The sequence below is a fragment of the Prinia subflava genome, chromosome 25, assembly GCF_021018805.1.
Source record: "Prinia subflava isolate CZ2003 ecotype Zambia chromosome 25, Cam_Psub_1.2, whole genome shotgun sequence".
In the NCBI taxonomy this organism is placed as follows: domain Eukaryota; kingdom Metazoa; phylum Chordata; class Aves; order Passeriformes; family Cisticolidae; genus Prinia; species Prinia subflava.
Window position 1 is genome coordinate 6,018,795 of NC_086271.1, and position 6,896 is coordinate 6,025,690.

General features: G+C 43.4%; 1 long non-coding RNA gene across 1 annotated transcript; it reads right to left on the reverse strand.

Moving 5' to 3' along the window:
* Positions 1–2,238: 2,238 nt before the first annotated feature.
* Positions 2,239–6,613, reverse strand: LOC134561903 (uncharacterized). The gene is made up of 2 exons (XR_010083011.1): positions 6,433–6,613; positions 2,239–5,155 (listed from the first exon to the last, which is right to left on the reverse strand). It is a non-coding gene; the product is annotated as an uncharacterized LOC134561903 (long non-coding RNA).
* Between the last annotated feature and the right edge of the window lie 283 nt (positions 6,614–6,896).

The window sequence follows — 6,896 nt, forward strand, 5'->3', positions numbered from 1 at the left end:
TGTCCCTTCCCCGGCTCCTGTCCCCTCCCCGAAGCCCGTCCCCGCCTCCCCGCGCCGCCGGGCTGAGGGCGCGGGCCGCAAAGCGCGGAAGCCTGGCACGGGCGGAGGGCGGGGGCGGTGTCTGAGGGGGCGCCCGCGCAGCGCCCCTGCAGCAGGGCAGGGGAGGCGCGCTGTCGGAGTTTTGAATGTTTTCGGTTTTCGTAGAGCTGAACTGCTTTGCCACATGTAGGCTTGATCATTAAGTGACTTCCCCCATGGTGTTTAATGTACTACAGATTGGACGTACTCCGCGAGTCGGGAAAATCCACAAATTTCACGCCGTTTCCGAGGGCTAAAAATCTCTTGGTGATGTCCATTAACAATCCTGGGCATAACAACACTAATGCTCTCTGTCATGCACGTTCCTTACCCACCTGTATCCTCAAAGGGGGAAAAAATAGGGTATACTTCAATGGAAGTTGAGAAAAATCACTGGGGCTGGCTGTACACGGAATAACAGTGCCGCCTTACGAGGAACTGCAGTCCTTACACTGGGCTGTGCCACTCCCCCGCCGTGGCTCGGGACGCGCTCAGCAGGTGAGGCCCGGGCTGGGAGCGGGGAGAGACACCCGGTGGGGACGCGCATCCCGAGGGAACTGCACCCTCTGCAGGCGCCCAGCTGCTCCTCGGAAAAGATTACGTGAATTACCTCAACCAAGAAAGTGGGTGTTTTACGGTACGAACCCGGGTTGAGGCAATTAAGTGAATGCTGTGAAGAACGGGATAATAGTTTTAATACCTTTCTTGTTTCTCTCACTTCTATATTTTCCACTAAAAAAAGAAAGAAAGGAAAAAAAAATCAGAATGCCTTTGAAAGCCTCCTTCTCTTTCAGAGGACTGTCGTGTGACTGTCAATGTCAGCTGCCGTGGCTGCGGCCGTGCCCCGGGCAGCGCCGCCCCGCCCGCCCGGCAGCGCGGGCAGCCCGGCCCGGCCCGGCGCGGCGCGGCCCCGCGGCAGTGCGCAGGCGCGGCGGCGGCGGCATGGGCGACACGCTGGAGGAGCCGTGGTGGGACAGCGAGCCCGCGGCGGGCGGCACTCCAGGCACTCCAGGTACTCCTGGAGCTCCCTCCTCACCCTGGGGTTGAAGCGTTTCGCCTGAGAGCCTGCCCCCCACCCTCCTTTCCTGCCCTCCACCCTCCTTTCCTGCCCTCCTTCCTTTCCGTTGGATTTGGGTGGGTTTTTTTTCCACTTCCACCCTCCGCCTTTCCCTCCTCTGCTTTTAATTTACTTCTCCAGGTTTTCCACTCTCGGTTTTTTTCCCCCCCGTTCCTGCTTTTCCCTGCTTGCTACCGAGGGCGGGTTTGTTTGTAAGCAGAATCTCTGCAGCGAGGTGATGTCCAGTCTCTGATCAGAGCCCTGGGGCAGATGATGGAGCGGCAAACGAAAATACCAAACCCTAGGTAACGACAGGAACCCACCTAACACAAATTTATGCAAAGTTTAAAAAGCGGGGCGACGGGAATGGGAAAACCTCTTGCTTTGAATTCAGAGCTCCCTTGCATTCCTTTACCTTCCAGACTGTATCTTCTTCCCAAGAGTTTATTTGATGAAAGGCTTTTGCATAATGTGTGGTCCTTGTGGGTTCCTTCCACCTCAGAATATTCTGTGATTGTGTTTGCCATTACCGTCGTGAACTTACTTGCAGTCCTGTAAAGCCTAGGAAACAGTAAACCCATAGTAGAGCCTTTGGAGGGAAAAGTATCAGTGGTACTTGAAAAGCATCACCCATGTACTCGCTGGGGTGTGTCGCATCACCCTTGCCATGTGTTACTGTAAAAGGGCAGGAGTGAAAAAGTTCTCTCCAGCCATTGCTCTTTGGAGTAGGGTGCCGTGACTGATTTGTCTTTTTTTTCTCTGATGGTTATGATATCTGGCTTGTATACTTATATTTTTTCAGTGTGTCTTGAAACAACAAGCTGTAAAATGTTTTATCTGTAATGCTTATATTTACTGTGAAAATTTAGGTAGATCTAGGCACCTAAAATGACTTTAAACTTTATAGTGCCCTATTTTATTGATTGTTTTTTAAATTTCTTTTAAAATACAATATGGGCAAGGGTTGGAAACTACTGGGAGTTATCTGCACCTCTGCAAAGACTCCAGGTTTTGAGTATCTTGATAATTGGTGTTTATTTCCTGTGAAAAGCTACTTGGAGAATAGTTAGAGTGGAAGCAATATAAAAGTTGTATGCATGTAATAAAGGGGGCTCACAAGACCTAATTAGACTTCTGAGCATTTAATTTTTATTTTTAGTCTCATGTGGGTTCCTTAAGCAGTCCCAGTTCCAATGCTCTTCGTTAGGGATTTTTCTGAAGAGCCCACCTGCACATTCTGCCACCACAGGTTTCACTTGGGGTGGGTGGTTGCAATGTTGGCAGCTTTCCTTTAGAAACTGGATACAGAGCAGGACTTGGATGATAAACTTTTGACATAATGGATGAACCATCGGACTTTGAGGTGAGACTGTGAATGACAACCTTTCCAGCTATGAAAAATTCCTTGGGATTTTCACAATAGTATTTTTGAGCTACTGAAAGAATCCAGGTGGAACGCAACCTCTGGAGGTGCCTAACCCAGTCCTGTATACTTTACTCCAAGAGCATTCTTTGGAATGAATGAGTGTTATGAGTAGTGATTACAGGTGGGTGTTGTGCAAACCAGGTACTCTGCTGTCTGCAGCCCACCTTTGGAAACTTTTTGGCAGGTTCTTTTTATGGAGCCTGTTGTTGGATGAAGTTGACACAAGCTATCAGTAAACATAAAACATCTGTTACTTTTATTTTGTGTAGCTATTTTTCACGTAAAACAGGTAAAATCAAAGGTTAATTTGTACAGCATCTTATTGATACTGTAAAATGCTTTAAATTCAGTTGGCGTAGAAGAGGAAATCAGGGTTCACAATGTATGATGTAGGCAGCAATACAAGAAAATATTTGCACATTACTGAGCACCTTTGAAAGACTTGGTCAATTTTATTTCTGTGAAACATCAAGTTTCAATAAAAAATACTATTCAACCTCCTTTGCTGACTATTTAAAAATAACATCTCTGCCATAACTGCAGGTGCGAAGCAGAATTCAAAATGTACTTTTGAAATACTGATCTTTTGCCACATCCTTTAAAATTAACCCTAGAATAAGCTCTGACTACAGAGTATTCATCAGAACTCAGCTCTCAAAGGTGTTTTAGATTTTAGCCACTTGTAGTTACAAAAGGCTACTTTTAAAATGAGTATGAACATTGTTCATACACTCCACCTAAAGAATATGAAAACACAAAATAGATATAAATACATATCCTAGTGTACGGATATGTAATTCTAAATTTGCTTTTGGCCATATCATTGGAAGTCATTATTTTAGAGTTCATATTAAAGATTGAAGGTAATTACTCTCACCTTAAGACATGAATGTTTACCCTGCTGCAAGTGATTTTTAAATGTACAAAAAGCCCGCTAAACCCAAGGAAAAACAATGTTAAAGGGATTACCCATCTTTTTACCTTGTCACATGACAATAACGAAGGAATCTTGCCTAACAACGGCTTCAGCAAACCTCAGAGATGCGATTTGTGGAGGGACTAGTTGGGGATCATTCCCTGCTTAGCAGCGTGATTTAGTATTACATGACCCACGTCATGTAACTGCAGGACTTCCTTACCTTCCTTTTTCCAGTTTGTGTCACAACTTTGTCCAGTTTTTCATGTGATTTTTATATTGCATTTGGAATTGCAAGGGAAAGGATAAGGAATTCAGAGGAGTTTATTTCGTTCTGATGAAGGACACCAACTTTCTCCGCTTCCCTCTGTGAACAGAAAAGAAATTCTCACAGCGCTATAAATGTCTGGATCTTGCCTGTAGCCAGTGTGCCTCATCTCCCAGTCAGTCAGAGGGAGAGGGATGCAATTCTGTTTTTCAGAAATTCTTCCAGTTTCCTCCTTTTTAGTCACCACTCCTTGTCTTTCATTTTCCATGCTTTCCATATTGCCCTTAATCCCACAGGAGTGTAGTATCCCCATTTGTCAGTTTTAGATCCTTAAATAGGATCTACCTGTGAGGGGCATGGCCCTCTTAGGTAGAAATTAATTGTGTCATTGCAAGACAGGAGCAAAACTCTTGTATGTCAGCACTACAAGTAGATGAGAAGTGTAATATAGGACCACAGGATGATTTGGCAGTGCTTGTGGGGTCCTGTGTGGGCTCTAAAGCAAAGGATGCTGTTGCAGGAGTTGATTTCTTTTGCCAGGGCTTCTGTTTTCTTTCTTCATGCTGAAGGGTGCCAGTTAACATCAATTTTGAATGTGTGATTTGCAGCCATTGAGAAGCAGGCTCTTCACTGTAGTGCGTTCAGTGGGAGCACTGTTGCTTGATCAGAGCTGAGGTCTGTTGCTGGGCTCTGTATGAAGAGGTTTGTTTCTCCTTTTTGGCTCATCAATGACTTGCTGTTCCTTGTGATAGAACTTGGTCAGTACTTGAGGATCTTTCTGATAAGCATGCCAAGCTGACAGCTGCTTTTTGAAATCTAGGTTTCTTCACATCAGTGTACATTCGTTCTGCTGATTACAGTGGTGGGCTTCTGTGAGCTGTGTTGGGATCTGAGCATACATGGTACAGACTCTCAGAACTTGATAGCTGCAGATTTAGTGAATACAATGGGAAGCCTTTCCTTTTTACTGAGGAAAAGTCAATCTTTATTGTCTCCATATTAACACAGGTGTGTCTTGTAGGACACAGCTGAAATAATTTTTCAGTAGATTGATCTTTTAAAACTTTTTAAAGTACTTCCAGAGAATTTCTTGTGAAGCTGTTGAGAAAGGCATAGGTTTCTTGTGGATTTGCAAAAACAGTCACACAGCAGTGCTAATGTGTTGTACTGTCTCAGTGCTTAAGGTAAACTTTTAGCTGTGAAATGAAAGGGAAAAATCGGGTAACTGAATGCATCAGAATCTCTCCTTGCTTCAGCAGAAGGATTGCAGTTCTGGCTATGGCACTGTGATCACCACCAGCTTTTGCTTTATTTAGGAATTAGGATTTGGCAGTTCTTAAAGAAACGCCTATGTGTAAGGAGTTTTGCCACGTATTATCAGTTGAGCCATTTAGACTGTTGGAATGCACTCTGTTAGGGGAAGAAGAATGAGGGAGACATTAATGCCAGAGAAATAAATTAATTTTTATATTTTAAAGCAGTAACTAGTGTTAGTTGGTATTACAGGACTCTTGTGGGGGGTTCCTTGCTGTAGTATTTTGTTAGTCTTTCTTAACATCCTATAGAACAGTGAGAAATTTTCCTGCAGAGCAACAAAAGCTGTTTATCTGAAAACTGGAAACAACAAGCATCTCTTCTCATGTTTTTGTTTGTGTTTGTTGTTTGAGGTTTTTTGCATGTGTATGTTGGCTGAAGGGAAACCTTGAATTTTAAGTCTTTTAAAGAAGTTACGCTTTAAGAAAAGCACAAACGTAAATTCTCCCATGGTTGAACTAGAATTTCTTGTGCAAAGAATTCAGTTAAAAAAAACCCCTTCACTAGGAGCAATGAATCCAGTTACATATTATAAGTGAATGTGAGGAGTTGAAAGGAAAGGCAAAATTGTGGAGGAATGCAAGAATAAAGTTGCACCTCTGTGTAAGCCACAATTTACTGTTAAGCTTGATACTAATATTAATCAGTTCTAGAATACTGTTTAAATGAACTGAAATCTAAATACTGTAATCCAAATGGTGAAAGTTTATGTAGCTGATGCAAACCATGTCCATCTTGATTCTCACATCTGTTTTTCTAATACAACCTCTGCATGAATTGGAGATAATCACACTAGTTAAGTCCTTGAGGAAGGAGTTGCTTATCTTCACATCATGCTTTTAAAGTGATGCTTGGCACAGCAAGGATTGCTGTGCATTTCTCTAAATTCAATATGTTATACAAGAGCAGATTTCTTGAGCCTTTCTTCATTCCACCCTTAAAGTTGAACTTAGGATATCCATACCGAGACACTTCTTGGCTAAACCAGTTTTGAAAACATGACACCTTCTGCAACCCCTCTTCATGTGATTAACCATGTTTTTATAAATCTACTTAGATGACCTTACTATTGTTATTTGTAGAACATGTCAGAACTGAATTTGTAGTAGAAACCTGTTTGTGTCTTGTGCTCCTGTGCTGTGAGTGGCAAAATCTGGAATTGCACCACAAAAAAGGGAGCAGGGCACGGTTCCTGCAGATATGCAGTAACTTTGGCTCCTAAGGATTTGGTTGTCCTGGTGTGCTGTGCTTGGTGATCATTGATGTGCTGACCATGCAGATGGTTCCAGTTGTTTTTTTTTCCAAACAACTGCTGCTGAGATTCAGATGGCTTAAATCCATTTTAATGTCACAGATCACAGAAAAGGATTTACCTTCTCCCTCCACTTTGAAGGCACGCTTTAGACACGGTCCTTACAATGCGTATCTTTCCAGAAGGGCTGTCTTGGAGTGGTTTGTTGAGGTGCCCAGCAGGAGTTTTGCCAGGTGCTTTGGTTGTGCTTGCAGGCTTGGGTTTGGGGATCCGAGTTGGGATCGAACGACGGAACGTATTGGTAATCTGGAAATAAACCGAGAAAAGAAATCATGCATTAGGGAGGAGAAACAAATGGTGGTGGTTTTAGCTTGGTAGGGCTTTTTCTACTTTGTAAACCTGACTGCACTGCTTTTAGAACTGTTTGTTTAAACTTCCTTTATCTTGTTGGTAATGAGACAGAAGCTCTGTGTTTAACTTACCTACTTGATTGGTGAATGTCAAAGAATCTCGATGGATTGAAACTCCGAGTATAAATAAGAGGGATTTCCTGTCTGTCAGCTATCAGCCCTGGGAGCTGAGTGA